The sequence below is a fragment of the Caretta caretta genome, chromosome 3, assembly GCF_965140235.1.
Source record: "Caretta caretta isolate rCarCar2 chromosome 3, rCarCar1.hap1, whole genome shotgun sequence".
Lineage (NCBI taxonomy): Eukaryota > Metazoa > Chordata > Testudines > Cheloniidae > Caretta > Caretta caretta.
In genome coordinates, this window is record NC_134208.1 from 175,495,202 (window position 1) to 175,516,851 (window position 21,650).

Sequence of the window (21,650 nt, forward strand, 5' to 3'; positions counted from 1 at the left end):
CTCTCCCCCTGCTCTATTCATCTATGCCAAGAATTGTGCACAGTTGGATTTTGGCATTGATTTAAACAGGGGCAGGACCAAGGTTCAACTGAGGACAAATTTAGGCTCACTGGGTGAAATCTTGGCCCATTGAAATCAGTTTTGTCATTGATTTCAATGGGGCCAGAATTTCACTCACAGAATCTAAATAATATGGAATTTTGTCCAGAGATGTAGCAATTAGAGTTACAGGCCAGAATCTCTGTGTTTTCTTTTCCACCCCCAAAATCTGGATGTACCTTTTTTCTAATATTATGGTGTTTAATAAACTTTGTCCTGATAATCTCAGCACAGTAGAACCTCACTAATCTACAATCCCTTAAGGTGCATACTTTAATCAGAAAAACCAACAGGCAGCCCCTCCTCAACTCTAAGCAAATATTTAATCACCAAGAGTTGTAAGGAGGCCTCATATTACTAAACTATCTTGTCAAGTCCTGAGCTCCTGCAACTCTTACTGAAACCCGCAGATGCTCAGCACCTTTCATTTTTGCCCGATGACTTTTGCAAGCTATTTAGTACATTTATCAGTATACTGTGAGGTAATAGCACAAACAATTAGAACTAAACTGAAAAAAATGATCAGAATATGTTTACTAATACATCATATTTGTTCTTCCAAAGTGTTTGCTTGCTTACATGCTAATTCACAAAATACAGTAATTCCCAAAGGGTCTCCCAGTCAATAGTGTGAATTAGTAAATTGTAAATGTATATGTCTTGAGCTAACTTTGGTGAGACATCATCTCTTTTGATAGTGATTTTGGATATGTACGTTTTAAGGATATGTTTCTACTTTTTTGTATATTTTTTTAACAAGTGAAGCCATGAAAATGAACACAGTATAATCCTGTCTGTCCTGACTGAGCCCATGAGGCTGGTGTAGAACATTCCCACACAGATTTTGTTTGTATGTGAGTGAGTGAGTGAGTGAGAGAGAATATAACAGAAATATGCTGACACAAGGGGGTTTTCTTTCAGATTTTATTTGCACACATTTAATATAATTGTTGCCAAAGTGAGTGATTTGTAATACCCACATAGGCAGTATTTGCCATAGAAAGATTCATATTGTCCCACCCATAAGCTAGTTACTTGTGTGATGCACATATAATGATCAAGCTTGTGGTCACTGTGACCAAATCTAATTATTTTCATTTGTGCCTCTTACGTAAACCCTTTTCTCAGGAATTAGTTATTTCATTTCTTTACAATTGCCTTTATGCAGTCCACTATGCAATATATTTGCTTTTAAACTAGATGTTGATTGAAGCCTGAAATGGCTGCAAGTCATGTCATTGATTAATTAGCTTGGATCTCGGGTGGTAATTTTTGGCGATTTCAAAGATAGGGGCTAATTGCAAAAGTTGAATTTGGCTTTGGGTTCAATTCTCAAGCTCTCCAAAGTTCAGGGGTATTTGGATCATGCAATTTTCATTTTTCTTAATTAATTCAATTAATCAACAACATGACAATCTGGTTCTAAAAGCAGGAAATCTGAATTTGTCATGTATACCTAAACTACCAAAATCTGCAAATATGAAAGCATATAAGGACATACTAAGGACCAACACAAATGAGAATTAGGCAATTTCCTGTTGAAAATTTCCCACTAAACATTTTCTTGAACTATTTTGAATGTAAGTATTCTAAATATGCTCTTCTGCTTGGGTTTTCAGAGGGCAAATATGACCGCAAAGGCAGTGTGAATTGGTAGGAGCCATGGAAAGCCATCAGAATTAGAACACCTCTGTGTTGTGAATAGTTTCAAAGAGACATCATTTGAATGTATGTAGTATAATCTCAGGGGAACTAATTCCCAACTTCAAGACATTCCTTAGTTCCAAAGCAACCCCCTGATGACATGAATATCTTCAAAGTGGGACGTCACTGTAAGTTATGTGAGTATTTTTTCACAGGAGACACCATCTAAGAACAAGAAATTTTTCAGATGGGACATTCCCAAACAACATGAAAATCTTCAAAGGGAGAGCCCAAAGCATTGCAAACGCTACGAAAAAGGATAGACATGAATACACACACACATACACAGATGTGCGCGCACACACCATGTGAAATTTTTCAGGAAAAACAAGCTGCCTGAAGCAATGTCAAGGGTTTTGTTTTGAAAAAGGGATCCCCTGCTGTGGCAGTAAGTATGCATGTATGATTACAAAGATGTCTAATTAAATTATCCTTATCTGAATGCTGTCTGAACTTAACAAAGTAGATAATAAGTTCCAGAAACAGATACTGTGTGTGAGGCCAAAATTATTTGACTTCCAAAAATTAAAGCCTGAAATTAGAGATGTATGGGTAATAGAAAACATGATTATTTCCCCACCCCCACAGTCTACACCTGATGTCCCCTTTTTGCCAGCTGAATCAAAATGCTAAGACATCATCTCAACTCTACTTCTATAAAGAGAATACGGACTTGATTCAGTGGATTTACTTCTGTTTTATAGCAGGGCAAGTTACACCAATAACAACTCCCTCTCTGCTATATTTTAGTGCTGAAGCCCTAGCTCCAAAAATAGCATGCCCAAAAGTGAAGTATGGGACATCTGGATCAGGGTAGTACAAGGGAAGTATCCTCTCTTTTCTCTCAGATTAGTTTCTGGGTAAGATAAGAAAAAAAAAGTGGTGGTATTCTCCCAAATTCCACCCACAACCTTATCTCCACCCCTTCATGGTGCAAAATGTGATGCCATACAGAATAGACTGTGTAGATCCTCATAATATCATTATTCTTCTACTTTCTTGCATGTTATGATAACAGTGAAATAGCTAACAACACTGGTATTCAGCTACTTGCTTGAAATTAATAAGGGCCATTTGCAACTCCCTACACTTTCTTTACAAACTAGGACAATTTGACTTCTAGCTGGTGAGTATCCCAAAGCTGACAGATATGCAAGTTTCTACATGTAATTTTGTTTATTTTAAAAATGTACAAGTTAGTTTGTAAACTCCTTTAAAAATACATTATAAAATGTTACCTGACTTGGTCTCTTAAATAGAGGAATTTTGTTCTATTTGGTCAAGGATCACAAGCACACACCCTTCTTTTACTTTAAAGAGAACAAATAAACCAAGAAGGGCTGTATAAACTCTTTTTGGCTACAGCCCTGATCCATGAAAGCCCTATGGGAAGCCACATGAGTGCAGAGATCTGTTTGCACAGAGCTCCTTGCAAGAACAGGGCCAGACATGGTTACTTCTGAGAGGCTAGTAGATGAGTCATAATATAACTACAGGTGCCTCCTCTGTTGTCCTGTGATCACAGAGCTTGCTATTCACAAGTACTTTACTTTCTAGGTATGGTGTCAATCTAATAAAAAGATGGACAATAAGGCCATGTCTCTCCCAATTTTCCTCAGTTGGGAAATCAGCCTCATAATCAACGAGTCAGCTTTCCTATGACATCCCTATTATTTTCAGGATTTGACTGGGGAGGAAATACCATGTGAATGGTACACACACAGAGACACATATATGTGATATTTATTTTATTTTGATTCTGTACCTGAATGAAAGCAGGAAGACCAGAGGAGCAAGAGAACTAGCAAAAACATTACAAAAAACCCCACAACTTTGTGCATTTTTTAAAAAACTGGATATCATTCAGATGATGTTTTGGGCAACAGTTCAAGTTATTCATTATTTTATCCAACGTGTTGATCCAGCCTTAGTTTGGTATTGCAATACTATTAAAAAATAAAAAAAATCACTGGTTCTGAAAAATCAGACAAGTGTTACTGACCCAATCTGTTCTGCTGATGCCATTTCGTACTCTAGGACTAAGATGAGAAAAGGCACAATCTGGATTTTTGCCTTCAAAAATGAGGGGAAAAATTTTCAATCCCTAAAGTTGAATTGCTGCTGCTATGGCCCTGGTTTAGGAAGGTATTTAAACGTGTGCTGAACTTTAAGCACTTGAGTACTCCCTCCCATTACATTGCTTAAAGTTAGATACATGCTCAAGTACCTTTGTGGGTACAGAATCAGAGCCTATAACACAGAAGTCATTAGGCCAGACTCTGGACCCATTACTCAACCAGGATACAGGGCCTGTAAAGGGGGCAGGACAGCATGGAGCTGGTATATTTGATACTTCATTCTTCTTCCCACACCCACAACATAGAGGTATGGTGGAGTAGCTGAAGAACTCTGCCCTCTGGCAATCAGGGGCTGCAGAGCAGCTCACAGTCAGCCAAACGAGGCTGCCATAATTTAGAGCAACTATTGGGAACGGCTCTGAATCTGCAAGGTACAAAGGTGGCTTAACGCCTCGTTGGGAGATGGGCAGCACAAAATCTGATCCCCAGGAGAGAGCTATAAATATGGAAGAAAATTCTTTTGCTGCTTTATTGGTCAGGGAATGTAATAGCTATCACAAGGTCAGAGTGGTTCAGTCCATTTCTGAATAGGCACTTGCTTGTTAATTAGCTGTCTTACACTGTTATATATTATTACACAGTATAGTGTAATATCATAGTGTCAGAATGCGGGATTAGTATCATTAGGATCTAAGATATGTGGTCATGCTATTACCATGGTAGAACAGAATAAGTTACTTCAGAAATAAAAATCTTGCAGCAAACTGAAGTTTTTCTATGCAAGATCAGTACAAATAAAAATGTGTTAAATCTAGCAGTTGCCCAGTGTCTCTAGTGATATTACAGAAGGGTCAAGAGTATAAAGAGAGGTATTTTCCTTGCATTGGCCTTAGAAAACATGTATGATCAAGGAAAAAGAAGTGGAAATGAAGACATGCTTCCCTGATCTTAGAGGAAACGCTGGTTGAAAACAGTTCGTCATTCTGTACAGATTTCCTCTGTAATGCTGCCAAAGTCTGTTTCAGACTGTGTTATCAACTGTATAAATTGCAAAGTAATGCTGCCTGTGTTGAACTGAGTTCCCTATTTATTTGTTGTTAAAAATAGCTGGAATTGGTGATTAGAAGTGTATCCTGCTTACTCATCTGAGCTGGGTTCCCTCTACTGTTACTGTTTCAATTTCTGGAAAATCAAGCACATTTGTGTCCAGCGTCACGGGTCCCTGACAAGGGACCTGATTCTCCTCTCACAGTGATTTTACACCAGCACTACTCCACTGACCTCATGGGGAGTTATTCCAGATTTACAGTGGTGTGTGAGAAGGGGGAATCAGGCCCAAGATCCCTGCCCTGAGACATCCACACCCTAAGGTCCCAATCCTGCAAACACTTATGCACGTAACTTTAAGCATCTGAGTATCAAAGGAGTCAATACTACTGCTCGACATTGCTAACCATGCTTAAAAATTAAGTTGAGTGTATGTTATGTGCCCCCCCCCCCCCACCCCGTGCCCAATCCACAGACAATATAAGTTCTTTACAGTCCCAGCTAGGGAGCCTTTGGTCTTTAGCTCTGGAGGTTTCCAGTACAATCCCTGGTATCAGCCAGGATGGCAGCCGTCACACATAAGTATTTGCAGGCTCATGGCCTTACTGACATCAGTTGGTTTATTCACATGACTGCACAAGTGAATAAGGGCCTCAAGTTCCAGCCCTTTCATGTATAAACTGCTTTTCTTCTCTCCTACTGTTATTTTGTAAGTAACAATAATTTACATGTATACAATGGAACTTTTAGTCCACTTTACTATGGGACATAATTTAGTTACATAAAATAGTTTCCAAAAGAGAAACCTTTGACCATTGTGCTGTTTTATGCACAAGAGTTGATTGTACATGCATTTTTTCTTTTATACCATTAACAATTACCATACTTGCAAAGATTAAGAAGTATACCATAACAAACATAGATCTGTATGGGAAGAGAAATTGTAAAGCATTACAGACGTGTGTAATCCAGGCCTTTTAGCTCCCTAGGCTTCATTAGAACTAAATGTACAAATATGTGGTAAAGGAAGAGCCAATATTTGAAAAGCAACAGGAGAAAATCTGTACATAATTTGATTGTTTTTACAGCAGCATTTTCACTTGCATGTGACCAGATTATCGATCAAAAGACCAGTAATATCTTCAAAAAAGGACTTTTAAAGATTCATCACTTAGTCATATGCATACAGAGAGATGCATGTGCTATGTACAGGAGAAATACACTGAGCTACAGTAAATAAGATGTATACAAATACTGGAAAACCAGAATTTCATCTCTAGTGCTAATGATGTTTAGCATTCAACATAAAGTCCTAAGTAGGGTTTTAGTGCACACTATTAATAGTGTGTATTTTAGCCAGGTATTGAGCATCCAACTCCAGTGTAATTAATGTACACATAAACCTTAAAATTAGTCTTAAAAGCATATAAACCACTTCAGTTGTTAACATTTTCTAAAACCCACATGTGTGGGTAATATCACTAAAAGCAGGTATGTTGGATAAAAATGAATGATGTCCCTCTTCCAACATAAACCCAGGAGTTCATCTTCCAGTATTGTTTATAAATAGAAGAGAGTCAATTTGCTTAGGATCTGCAGGACTTTTCAGTACTCCATTTAGATAATGACAACATTTTTAACACAGCTATCACTCATTAGGTCAAGAGGTTGTGATTAATCAAGAACTGTTTTGATTTAGGCTGATAGACATCTAGTCTCTTTAGGTTACAGTTGAATGAAGATGGCTTCAACAGTTTACAGAGTGAACTGTAATGATACATTAGACAAAAATTGAGATGGAGAAGAGAAGTGTGATCTATTTAACCATTCCATTTGCATTACAATGTGCTGTGTGTGGATTAGGCTAGGCAATGCTACAGTAAATTAAAATCTGCTGGGAAATTGTTAATGTATTATACCAGTAGGAGTTCATTGGCAGGTTACAGCTAGATAGATGTCTGCTGAATATTACCAGGCAATATTAGAGTTTGGACTAAAAGAGGAAGATTCCTTCCAGCAATAACTGACTGATGGAGAGGGCACTTCCTGACTGGAAGAGCAGAGATCAGAGGCAAAACAGGTTCTGACAAAAAAAATCTCATGAGAGAGTCTGTTCTCGTGAGATTTTGGACCAAAATACAGACCAAAGAAGTGGGGATCTGTTCAAATAAACTTTGGCATGAGCACCCAGACTTCCTGAAGATTAACTAAACTGAAATGAATTGCCAGACATTTTAGAATAGTATGTACAGCATGCAGCATAAATGTCTCCTATGTTTTTATAGTGAATGCAACTGTTGTCTAAGATTACTTTCCCATATTTTTCCGACAAACTTCTTGATCCAGTTTTCTGGATTGCTGTAGTAGCCTTTACTAGGTCCTCAGTGACCCAGTGTTAGGATGTTTCGTTGTAATACAATATACTCACTAGGAAACATGGTAGTATACTCATCTGCTCATGATAGATGTGAATATCTGTAATCAGACCTTTTTGTTTTTAACCACATCTTGAAACATTATCGCTGTTATATATATTACATTAAAAAGTTTTCAGACTTCATTAAAGAGTAAGTAGGCATTCCTGAGAAGATGCCTTCTTTGTACAATCAAAATTTAGGAAATTATCCTTCTTTCTATTATGTTCAATACCATCTACATCAGAGTTTAACACACCTTTGTGCCACAACATAGTTCACTGCTTCTTCAACTCATGACACTCTTAGATTTGTACTACCTGTATGGCCAAGACCAGGGTGAAATATCTGCAATCATTTTTCTTTTTAAATCAGATTTTATAAACTCAGACAGGGAATGGGCTGCATGCTCTGACTGCGTTAATGAAGTACCATCTCTCCCCATCCTCCACTTTCCTTCCAATAATGATGATAGCTGTAAAGTGGAGTAGCACCAGAGATACAAAAAGAAGTCATCAATTTTTTTAAAATTATTCTTTGTTCAATCCATGCCTGCTATTCCTAATTGGATCCTCTGATAAATCTATTATATGCATCGTATGTGCCTTGTACAATACTGCAATCCAGCAAAGAGAACATTAATGAATACAATGTGTGTGTACATGTGCTAAGATGGAGTCTATGTGAACTCCTGTTGGCTAGAATTGTTTGGGAAAATGATGATCTATTGTTGCAACTAGTGTTCTAGTTTGCCCCGGGTTTAATGAATTAAACTGGAGACAACAAATAATGAAGAACACAGACTGCTGTATGATTATTTTCACTCCTTAGTGAATCTGTCTATGCTTAATAAATGTTAACATTAGTTAAGAACATCCAACTGGGTTCTGGTGAGCCATCAATACACCCAATTCATACACACTTTGGAATGTTTTAATCCCTTGTCACATGGCACAGGAACTCTCTCTTTGTGACGTTCCCCCTCACTCTCTCATGGGACACACTTGTCTTGCTTTTGGTATGAAAATTACCTTTTGAAACTGCTCCTTCTTGAGTTGACCTCTTGCCCTTCAAATGGAAGGTTGTCATGCCCTGGAAACTGGTTCTTCTAGTGACTTCTAATGAACTGAAACATCATTCTCCTACAGTAAAGCACCACAAGTAGAAATACAGCATAGTACCTGCATTAGCTATTTAAAGAATTCTGTGCTTTGAGAAAAGGAAATGCAGGACAGACCTAAAGCCATTAAACAGGGGACATGAAAGGGTGCATTACACATGCCTGAAGGATTAATGTCCCTTTATCTAATGACCTAATTAATGTTTTTATAATTTAGCGTGCTATTAGAGAGCTTTCAGTGTGCACAATATTTTCAGATAAAACATGAATTCTAATTCATTAGGAGGTTGCTTCTTCTGATCCTATTAATACAAAACATAACCCCCATGTAATCTTTGAAAAGTCGGTTATTTCAGCACATAGTATGAAGCTGTAGGCTTTTCTCAAAGAAACCTCAGGGGACATACCAAGAAGCATACTAAGAAATGCTGTGGCTCAAGAACTAATGCGCAGGAAAATAACAAACAAATAAAATACACTTCTCATCTGACAGGCAGGATTTGCACAGGAAAGAGAAACTGATAAAACTGAGTCAAAGGAAAGCAAGCATTTAAGAGGACAGAACAACTCAGCCAACCTAATCATCAAGGCCACAATCTTGTCTAGCATTCAATAAAATCTGAAGATTGATACTTTGATCAAACCACTAATAAGCTGATCACCTACCGACATTTGTCACAATGTTCTGGAATATGATACGTTTGGGGCTCTGACTAAAATGCTTAAGACATGAATACAAATCACCCACCTACTGAGGTACACACTCCTTTCCATTTCACACAGTTCAGATACAAAAGGAACAAAGATGACACCAACTCAAGACTGCTGTGGAGGTATTCAAGCCCTAAATTTAACATTAGACAACTGTCCTTGACTAGGGGTTTCAACACCCAAAGAGGGAAAATGATTACTCTCTCCTTTCTTTATGGCTAACTGGGGGGTCCTGAAACTCTTCTCTGTTGTAACATGGGGTAATGATATGAGAAATGGTTGAGAGCTATTGATATGAGACATTTGATCCATCAGACAGAAGGGCTGGTGATCTTGTTCCCAGCTCTGCCCTTATTAGCTATATGATCTTGGCCAAGTCACTTAACCTATCCAAGACCTCTTCCACATCTACAAAATTGGAATAAAAATACTTACCCTTAAATCCTTCCTTGAAAAGGGGAGTTGTGATTTGCTCCTTTGGAGGCTACAGGGAACTGAAGATGGACAAGGAGCTGTAAAACACTTCAAAAACTCAGATTCTGTCCTCTGAAGGCATAGAATTGTTTATTACCTCAGATAGCACACACCTGAAATGCAGAGCAGAGACAGACTCCGGGGCATAGATGACTCATGCCTCCTATCCTGGGGGGCACAATCTAAAGGGGCAGGACACGTGACCACCCCACATGTCTCCTCTGCCCAGCAACCTCCTGGCCTGCACCCAGCCCGGGGCCGCCAAGCTCTCCCCACCCCACCAGAGTTATTTGTGGAGGAAGGGGAGGTTCTGTCCTTCTCCCACTGCGTCTCCCCCCTGGCACGCTCAACTGCTCTCCCTGGCAGCCAGGCCTGGGCAGGGAGTGGGATGGAGCCGCTTCTCACGCCGGCTGAAGCTGGACGCTCTGGGTCGCTGTTCTGTACAGCGCAGTGGCTGCCTGAGAGAGAGCCTGTCTGGGGCGGCGGCCTGCCCTGCCCCCTCTGCTTCCCACCTGGGCCTGGCTGTCAGGGACAAGAGCCAAGCGAGCCTGGCAGCCATGACCCATCAGGGAGTGGAGGGGGTGGGCTGCCCCCCAGCCAGGCTCTCTCTCCCGCTGCACAGAACAGCGACCCGGAGTGGCCAGCGTGAGAAGCGGCTAGTCCCACCCCTTCCATTCCCGACCTGGACCTGGCTGCCAGGGACAGGGCTGAGCGTGCTGGGGGGCAGGCACAGTGGGAGAAGGGAGTCCTTCTCCTTCCCCTCCCCCTGTTAGGCCCAGCAGACCCCATATGCCCCCCCTACATGTCACCTATGCTCAGGGGTCTGTATTAATCAGGGCTCAAACTAAAATGTCTCAGACATAGTTTAGCATGGTTGAGCACCTTGATTCAGTAGCCTAATAACAGTGAGCCATGTAGTTTAAACTGTTCTGCTCCTTTACGGTACATGGACTTCAAGGCCTGGCCTAACACAGAGTAAAACAAACAAACAGCAACATATTTTCTGTAACCACATATTCCTAACACTTTGAACCATTTTATATTTAGGTAATACATGTTTTAGAAGTCTTTAAAGCATAAACATATAGCTCACACCTGTAACATAGTCACAGAGAGAGACTCAGAAGTCCGTATGAAACAGAGCTCAAACTACAATTCAGCGGCAAAAAAACAGAGTTAAGATTGCTGGGTGGTATGTTGTTCCCTCGCAGAATGTTGAGTTGAGCAAAACTCAAACTTCTGAAAACCAGAAAGCACAGAGTCAAGGTTGCCCACGCAAACTTAACTCTGCCCCCTTTCCACAGTGCCCCAATACACCTTGTTAACACACGTACCGTTCTCTGACAACCACACAGTTGCTGAAATGTACAAACTCTTCACCTCCTTTTACAATTCACTCTCTCTCACCACAGGACTCCATCTAATGCTATTAAAGGACACAAAGAGAGAGAAGGAGGACTTGTGGCACCTTAGAGACTAACAAATTTATTTGAGCATAAGCTTTTGTGAGCTACAGCGTTCAGTGAATGCATCCAATAAAGTGAGCTGTAGCTCACGAAAGCTTATGCTCAAATAAATGTGTTAGTCTCTAAGGTGCCACAAGTCCTCCTTTTCTTTTACGAATACAGACTAACACGGCTGCTACTCTGAAACAAAGAGAGAGAGCGTTGTAACAGACCATATCCTTTGTGGATTGGGCATGGAGGGGGATATATAACGCTCACTGATCAGTGAGCTGTAATATCATCTGATAGCAGAAGCAGAGAAAACTTAATGCTGCTCATTCTCATAACACTCATCTACCTCACAGGGGCATTTCTGATGAGTAATTAGTTTATGCTTGTACAGTGCTTTGGAAACCGTAAAGAACTGTATAATTCCTCTTATTCCTTTTCTTATGTTCTTCTTCCAGGGCATGCACCAGCTCAGCAAAACAAGGTCAATGTGAGAGTCTCCTGTTGAGATTTCTCTTAAACTGCTTTCCTGAACTGCCAGCCCGATAGCTGGTTAGGATTCTCACTGAGCCCGCAGAGCAACAAAAATGAACAATCTGAGCTAAGGTTTCTCTGGTGCAGCGGTAACAAGTGGGATTTCACTGACTGTGGTTAAATACTGTTGCTTGGCAGAAAGAAATGTGATCTCTCAAGGTAGAGATTAAAACTGGTGGATCTAGTGCAAACTATTTTTGTTTTATTAGTTATTTAATTGTGATAATTCAGCAGGAAACTTTGTCAGAGAATCCCAGCATCCACAGCTTGGGTAGATACTGATGATATCTGACTAATCATCTCTCCGTGTACTGCTTTTTGTCAGATGAACAGCACCCACTCGCCCCCCCCCCCCCAAAAAAAACCCAAAAGAACACAGCATGTATAGCTTTGAATTTGATGCTTAACACCTAAAAAGGTTTTGTTTGTCCATGAGGAAAGAGGGACTAAACTGGGAAGTACCCTTTATTTACTGACCTTGTGCCACATTCTACTCTCAGTCAAATCCATGGCTGTACATATTTGCATTTGACTGGAGGAAGCACCTGGCACAAAGAGTTATTTCAACTGATCTAGAGACGAACACACAAGAAAGCAGAAAGCAAAGCAAGACTAAAAACCTAAAAAGAAATTGAGCCCATTAAAGCTTAACTACCTACTTTTTATTGCTTGTGGTAATAGATAATTGGCCATCTACAGTACAGTATATTATTTCATTACCTTAATAACTTGGCTTTACATAAGAACTTTTCACACAGCAACTTGGCTCCAAACTGTTAACTTCTTTTATTAATGGTAATAAAACAACAATCAACCCACAATAATTTATCCTGTCATACCCTGGTGACTTGAAGTATGTAGCCTTCTTCTGAACTCTATTAACTTCCCTGGATTCTAATGATATCTTATATTCTTCTTGAAATTGCAAACACCATCCACTCATCTAGATGGAGAATTTTTAATACACATCAGGCTTTTAAATTGTAACTTCATAAAATTTTCCTTTCAGATCTCCTTAGTCACGTTCACCTAAAACACTTTGGAAAATATTAACTGTTAATTTCATTTTCTCTGTGGGCTTTGGTTAGTGACAAATCCCCAAGATAATTTCAAATTCATTTGTGTGTAGTAGCTAAATGCCTAATCCTGAATAGGGTTTTTTAGGTTCTCTGACAAAATGCTTCAAAAGCAGATATTCTGGTATTGCAAAACAATTGTGTTTGAAAACACTGCATGCTTCTCCACAGCAAGAGTCTAAGGGCCAGATCCTCAGCCCTGCTCCAGCTGTTTGTACTGCTCCAGTAGTCCAAAGCAGTCTTATCCCTGGCTTAACCAACTCCATGAAAATGTGTACCCTCTCTGTCCCCAGCTCAGGGAGTGTATCCAAGCCAAAGAGTCCATGGGCAGGCATTCTTGTGCCCCAGCAATCCTCAGCTGCTGGAATAGCAGCTATGAGCAGCAGAGAGGGGAGGGATAGCTCAGTGGTTTGAGCATTGGCCTGCTAAACCCAGGGTTGTGAGTTCAATCCCTGAGGGGGCCATTTAGGGATGTGAGCCAAAAATTGGGAATTGGTCCTGCTTTGAGCAGGGGGTTGGACTAGATAACCTCCTGAGGTCCCTTCCAATCCTGATATTCTATGATTCTTTGAGAGCTGGTGAAAGTTAGAGCAGCTTCATGACTGCTCTAACTTTCACTGGTATATCAAGGCAGTGGGTGGACTGTCACAGGAGGTGGGAATTGCAAACAGGAGTTTATTTTCTGCACCCTTTCTTTCCTTTCACTCAGCACAGGTTGGCTGGACTCAAGAACTTGGCTCAAAATATGGATGAAAAGTTCCCTAGTGATCATTTATTTGTATTTGGTTAGTTGGAATAATAAAAATGAGAGAAGGTATGCTCAAAGAGCTCTGACTCTGAGTATTGTCATTCCTTAGATGTCCACAGTACACTAACCACAGAAAGTCTCCCTGAATAAAATTCATTACTCCCATCCTGGTCATTTCTCCTCTAAAAAACAGAGGAGGCTTCCATTCCACATTCTGGCTATTTTGGATCAAGTGGGATCTACTTAAATTGGAAGCTTTTTCGGCCAGGGACCTTTTTTTTGTTTGGCTGGTACAACGGAGCCCTGACTGGGCCTCTAGGAGCGACTTCCAAAGCAGCAGCCAAAAGTGAGCCTTCTATAAAAAAAGAAGAATACAGAGAAATCATTCTGGAAGGTTTCTGATTTTCCTGCCGTATCTAAATGCGTATGCATACTCATATGAACTATAGTGAAAGATTCTATATCCAGGACAGATGAGTATTAAGATGAAAACCTAAAGGTAACATTGTATCATTTTTAAAGGTTGTTTTTGAACAAGAAAATCATAGATCGTGATTAAATAAAAGAATTACAACAGTCGGAGATGGAAATGACTTATTACTTCATTTGGGACCTGGCCCTGCTCCAAGTGAAGGCAATGGTAAACTCTGCTTGATAGTAATAGGTTCAGCCACTAGCCCAATTCTCTGCCCATGCAGGACTGTTCCGCACAGTGAAGGTTTTTTTAGAGTTATTTTTTTCTGTCTAATTTTATATGCACCAAGCAATAGAGCTTCAATCCCTTCTTTTGAGAGTCTAGTCCAGTAGTTTTCGAACGTCTTTTCTGGTGACCCAGTTGAAGAAAATTGTTGATGCCCGTGACCCAATGGAGCTGGGATGAGAGGTTTGGGATGTGGGAGGGGGCTCTGGGCTGGGGCATGGGAGGAGGGTCAGGGCTCTGGGGTGGGGCTGCAGATGAGGGGTTTGGGGTGCAGCAGGGGGCTCCAGGTTTGCAGGGGCTCAGGGCTGGGGCAAGGGATTGGGGCACGGGGTTGGGGTGCAGGCTTACCTCCGGCAGCTCCAAGTCAGCAGTGCAGCTGGAGTGCAGAGGCAGGCTTCCCGCCTGTCCTGGCACCGCGGACCGCGCTGCACCCCGGAAGCAGCCAACAGCAAGTATGGCTCCTAGGCGGAGGTGCGCAAGTGGCTCCATGGAGCTCTTGCCCACAGGCACCACCTTCTAGCTCCCATTGGCCCGTTACTGGTTAATGGGTGTGCAGAGCCGGTGCTCGGGGCGGAGGCAGCGCGCGGAGCTCCATGGTCCCCCTGTCTAGGAGACGGACCTGCTGCTGGCTGCTTCCAGGGACTAGGGATTACTAGTTTTTACTGGCCGGCCGCCAGCGTCCCTGGGTTCTGAGCAAGGCAACGCAGTACTGGATCACAACCCGAAGTTTGAAACCCACTGGTCTAGACCACAAATTAGTAGCATAGATCAGAGTCAGGAAATTTTTAACAATACTAAATGTTCTACTTATACTTTCATTCAAAACTCCTAGTGATGCTCCCTTCTACCACCGATTCTCCCCCTTGTTAGTGCTTATATGTATCCAGTTAGTCTCCTCTTAGGATCAAATACTGTGTCACTGAAGCCAATGTGAGTTTTGCAATTCATTTCAATGACAGAAGGATCAGGCCTTTAGTCATTATTTAGCCAAGTTATATGTGTTTATTTCCTTTCATCTTTGCTCTAAAAGTCAATCCGTTCACTGACCTCAGCACTGTTTTGGTCTTTCTCTGAACTCTCCCAATTTTCAATATTGTGCTAGTTATAAGTGTGGTCAATTCCAGATGTGGTCATATCAGAGTTATATAAAGGAGGACTGTGACCATCATGTCCCATGACATGCCTCTACAAATATAGCACAATTGCACTGGCCATTCTTGCAACCATAACATATTGAAAATTCATGTCCACTTTGACCCTGAGATCTCTTTCAGCATTGCTGCTTTCAAGGATTTTCCTTTCCAGAGAATATCTATGTTTCAGATTATATTTCTCCTGGTGTACTGGGTTATATTTTCCCATGAATGTCATGGTTATTTTCTAGCTCCATATTCTTAATCCCTGTACTTCCTCTTTTATTATTTCTCTGTCTTCCTAATTTATGTGAACAAGGGTTTCTGGGATAGGACCTTTAGTATCACCTGTGAGTTTCAGTAATTATTATTAAGGTTACACAACACTTTCAATTATTATATTGATTTCAGTTAATATTTATATTGCAATAATAGTCCTTTGCCCTAGTCAGGATCAGAGCTGCATTGGATTGTAAACTCGTTGGGGAAGAGACTCTCTTGTAATTATGTGTGTGTACAGTGCTGAGCAAAGTGGAGCCCCAATCACAACCACAATACAAATAGTAATTAACCTATCTGTGCTAGGTACGGTATACGCACATAGAAAGATATGGTCTCTTGATGCAAAGAGTTTACAATCTAATGTATTTACTCCCTCTTCTTGGTATTAATGAATGTTAAATAAAATTGATCCCTGAAACAACCCTAGACACCCACCCCCAACTTGACACCCTGCCAATTTCTTTAGTGTCTTTCAGTTAGTTTTCAGTTCATGTAAACTAGTTCTCAACCTAGCCAACTGGAATGTATTTGCAGAATGAAATTGCATGAGATGATGCATCAATACTTTAATAATAAATTCCAAATATGTTATGTCTGCCACATCCACTTAATCCACTATTTTTTGCAGTTTTATAAAAAAATACTGAAATCAGTCATGAAGTTTCCATAGTCCACATACAGATGTGATGTATACTGAGTGCTGGAGCATGATTACAGAACCTGATCACATATGCAGTGAGTAGAACTGACGAGGGTTTGAATGCAGCTCTTATTGAAGTAAATGGAAAGACTCCCATTGGCTTCAAAGGGAGTCGCTTGAGGCCAGTTTGGTAAAAGCGATTTTCTCCTTCCTCTGAGGAGGCAATCAAGAAACACATGCAAATCTTTGCTTCCTGACTGGCTAATCAGAAGTGAATAATATTTTTTTCTGGATCTCTAACTTCTTCTTCCTATTACAGGGTTAGTTTAAAGGAACAAACTGTTATATTTCTGAAACTCATAGGCATAATGGAAAGATTTCCAGATATTTCTGATGAAGACATTCAGAATGTATGTAATAATATGTACTGTAAATTGCCTTCAGAGTTCTGTTAAGGGGGAAAGGCTAGAGTGGTGAAGGAATGTGGGGCAGGGGGAGAACGAAGATACAGTTAATACAGGACACTAACAATAATAGCTACTAGACACACAGTCTATGACTGTCTTAGATTACTGTCAGTCTTAGAGACAGAGATGAGATCTCAACAATATCTTTTGCTGTGTCTCTCAAGCCCCCTACCCCCGCTCAGGAAAACTAATGTAGTTCAGATATCCCATTGCATCATTCTGCAATATTCAATTTGTTTGCTGATTTTCTGTTTATGAATAGACCTGGTATGTAGAATGTAGAAGCTACTTCTGAAAGTCACTCAGGGCTTTTATAAGATTCAAGTCATGCAAAAAAATTATTTTTTGGTTCTACACAGATGTCCCTTCCTCAAAGCATATGTAAGTTTCTCCTCGAGTTCTTACCAGTACTTTTGAGTAGAAATAGACAAAATTTTCTGAATTCTGATTTTTCAATGAATTGTTTGTGAAATTTTAACAAAACAAAAACAAGAAGAATGATTTTTTTTACAAAAATGTACATTTTCCTGCAGCAGCATGGTTGAATCTGGCTCAGCACCACAAAAACCCTGAAAGATCATCCCTCTCATCACTACAGTTCTGGAAAACTAACGAAGTTATATGGTCTCATAAGCTGCTCATCTCGTCTCCATTTTTCAAACTGCTTGTGACAGTTTATGCCCCTAGGGTCAGGGCAGTGCAGCCTAGCAGCCAGAGTCTATAGCATCACCCTCAGGTGCAAGGCAGCGCGGCCTAGAGGCCAGAGTTTGTAGAGCCGCCCATAGGTGCAGGGCAGCACGGCCTAGCAGCAAGAGTCTACAGGGTGGGGCACCCACCAAGGGCTGTGGCAGCCCCAGTAGGGGGGCCCAGGCCCTCCCAGTTCCACAGGGCCCTGACCCAGGGCCCTAACAGTGGCGTAGCAACTTGACACTGATTCAGCAGGGGGTGGGGTCCTACCGAAACATGCTGAGGTTTCCCGGGTGGGAGGTACCACTCCATCACCCTCCCTGGGTCACTTCCTACCAGTGTCTGTGTTGGGGTCTCCCATAAGACTTCGGGTTCTCTGTGGTCAGCTGGGCCAGTCACCTCCGGTGGCTCGTCCGGTTGCCGGAGTTCAAGCGGGCCCAGGGAGGCTCTGATTCCCAGTGCAGTCAGGGGCTGTGGCTGCACCTCTGCAGGAGCTTCCCAGACAGGTCTTTCCCCTGCGGCCTCTAGCCCAGAATGAGCTGGGCTTCCTCCCTTTATATTGCTAGAGCATCTGGGACGGCGGGACTTCTGCTGTCAATAATATGGGCTTAACCCTGTCTGGACTAGGGTGGGGTAAGCAGACCCCGTCACACTGCTCCATTCTAAAGCTTGTTGCTGGAAGAGGGGAGGCAGTCACACTCCTTCACCCCATCCCTGGACACCCATCTAGGGTGTTATCTAGTTTCACAGTCTTTTGTCAATCACCAGAACCTCAGTGTCAGTTTTCATTAATGACTGGCTTTTTGCAATGTTGCAGACAACTATGCAAATCAACAATGTATTCCATGGTCTGGCAGCCCTATTTATTGGTAAATGCACATCTGTAGTTGACTCCAAATCTCACACTGTCACAACATAATCCCATGAGATCCAGAGGGCAACGCTTAATCAGATTATCAATATTTGCCAATAGTTATATGCTATTTCATTGAATAGTTAAAAACTGGACACCTCCCAGCATCCCATCCCTAGAAGTAAGAGGCCAGATTCTGATCTCCTTGACCAATGAGGTTACACCAGCACAAGTGAGATTAGAATCAGATATCTAATCTTGCACCTCACGATATCATCAGTGTTAAAATAACAGGCTAGTGACAGAGGATGAAATCCTGACTCCATTGAAGTCAATGGCAAAACTCCCCTTAACTTCAGTGGCACCAGGATTTCACCCCGAATGTTTAAATTTGTTGTGAGAAAAGAACTATATTCATCTTGTCTGATAATGCTGCAGGGATGTGCTAAAGCCACTGTGTATTACAGAAAGTGAGAATGCCATAAAAAAACAAGTGACAAAATTAACCAAAATAGTGTTTAAATGGTTCTCACGTTTTATTTCTTCCTTTTGCAATAACATAAACATGCTTAAAACATATAATAAATGCCCACAACAGGATCAAAATATAAAATATAACAAATCCATGTACTGGAGTACGGTGCAGAGAAAGGGAAATTGGTGACCATTCTTTCTCAGTTTAGGGGCTATGCAACTGCTAAACCTGCTCATTTTAGAGCTATACTTTGTTAGAGAGGACTTCAATCTTGGCATTTCAGTTCCTCAGAGAAGGAAAAATCTTCCAAGTGCAGGGCCTGCAGTAGCAGTGAATCAACTATTGTAATGTGCTGCCTCTTAAAATACTCCAGGGTAGTCAAGGATTAGGAAGGCCCCCATTTTGTGTGAGCTGATCAAATACAGATGTTGCCAAAGAGTTGACCTTATTGACCGTGACTTAACTAGAGATTGAATGGCAGACAGACGGTCAGTAGTAGGGTGAAGCCCATGTTTTGGCGATAGGGTGTAAATGTATATACAGTTTACAGGATGTGAATGACACTGAGCAAACATCTGGTCTAGTGATAAATACATGTTTTACTTCCCAAAAGTTTTATCCCAGAGAAATGTGGTAAAAATAAATAGTGCCTGACTTTGCTAGGTGCCTTGTGTGTTTGTCATAGTCTTGGAAAACTTGAAATAAAAAATATTAAAAATGGTACTGACTTTTCTCTCTCTTCCTGAAATATCAGATTTCATATAAAACTCATCAGCTGAGCTGAGTATTTGTCTTGATCAATGGCAGGAAACCAGGGGATCAAATGTTAATAAATCAGAAACAGATACCCCACTTGAGCAGAAATATATCACTAACCTGAAAAATAAGGCAAATTATTTGACAAGTTTTATATGTATGTGCATGGAGAAAACAAAAGCTTTTCATAAAACACTTGAAAAGTTGGAACAAAGAACAAGGAAGGAGAAAAAAATAACTCACAGTGCCAATGAATATAAAATATAGCACACAAAAGGATCCTAGTTTACTAGTTTAGCTTACTTTGAGGTTGACAAAATTAAATGAAAATGCATTAATTAATACAACACAATGAACAATCTTATTTGTTTTAATAGCAAGTTATCTCTTTTATTTTGATGGCACCCCATAATAATTTAAATCCTACTATAGTGATAATTTGATATTTTGAAACATGCCTTGAGCTATTAATTAATTAATAAAGAGTGATAATAATTGTAAAGTACTGACAGATTCATGACGTTCTTGGTTTGTTGGTATGTAAGTAGATAAAGACGCACTGACTAGCTTTGGCTTAATCACTCTAAACATTCTGGTCTGACTTTTTAAATTTAAGTTTCTTGTACTTGTTTCAGATAAGCATCCTAAGAGTGTGGTCTTTTCTTTAAATTGAAACTGTTTGCTTTTGTGCATAGCCTACTAAATTAAATTAGAAAATCCTGGTAGGCCAGGAGGACAGAATTTCCCTTCCTTCCTATTTTCTCATTCTGCAATCTATCACCTAGGGTAATTAGGACCAGTGAGGGATCATCTTCACTGGATTAACCTTAACTAAATTGTATGCATTCAACATGTGCTCTTTTGATTAACTTGAGCCTGGACTGCTGCCTGTGGTACACCCACCTTGTAATTCTACACACTTAATTAATTTCAGATGAATAGCAAGAAGAATACATTAAATTCTCCAATTAATAAACCTATGTTAGTTAAGGCATTTTTTTGTTAACTATCGTTAAATGCACAGAAAGAGAAACAAGAGGTAACATAAAATGCATAAAAGTAGAATATAAAAGAAGAACTCCAAATGAGCCAGCTTTGCCAATGAATTTACAAATTCTTTCTATGAACCTACAGTGCACTACACACACAACATTTCCACTGACATCAATAAGAATTTTGGCTGAGGAATCAGGCCCTACATTTTAAAAGACACAACGGACATAAAATGCAACGGAAGATCCTGGTAGGAACATTTTAAAAAATGATTTAACAATATTTAATTCAGTTTTTCATATGGCTTCACTCTTGTGTAAACGTCCTTTGTCATAAAAAAAAAAAAAAAAAACTTGTAATGGTCACTGGCTATAGCCCAAATCTCCAGCCCTGACTCAAATAAGCATGTTTATCTCATCCTTATTGCTGTGTGAAACATGGGTAAATGGCACAGGAAGTGCCCAAGGGTCCAATCCTGCAAGGACTCACCCATGTGAGTAACCATGCTGCTGTAAATGTTCCATTCAATTCAATAGAACTACTCTTGGAAGTCAAATTACTCATGTGCCTAAATATTTGCAGGATTAGATCCTGACCATACAGGAGGAACAGACTCTATACAAAGCCATGCCAAATGCATAAAGAAAATAAACAGAAGGAATAGGAGGAAATATTTTTTTGTCTAATCCCTTTTAATTGAGGTTATTTTAGGTGCTAATTGTAAAAATAAGGATTTATGATCAGATTCACAAAGGTATCTGCCCAATATCAGTTTTACACCAGTATAACTGCAGTGACTTCAGCAAAGTCACTACCAGTTTACATTGGTGGCAGTGAGACTTCAGTGGGACTACATATGTGCTTAAAGCTAAAGTACTTTGCTGGGCTGGGGTCAAAATGCTCAGCCGCTCACAGGATCAAGCCCTAAGTGAAAGCAGAGTCAGATCCATAAAAAGTACATTATTTTCAGACAGATGTTGTTTCTAAGTTAATTCTGGCCCTTTAAAATCATTTGCTATTTTCCTCTTTAGAAATCAGTATTATAATGAATGGAGCCATGAATATCCATTTCACTTATCTTTCATCTATCTTTGGTATTTCTGTGGTGCCTGTTACCATGGTATTTAAGCACAGTTTGTTAACTTCCAGTATCTAATTTTACTGCTAAACACACAAGAGACGATTAATAATATACAAATACAGAC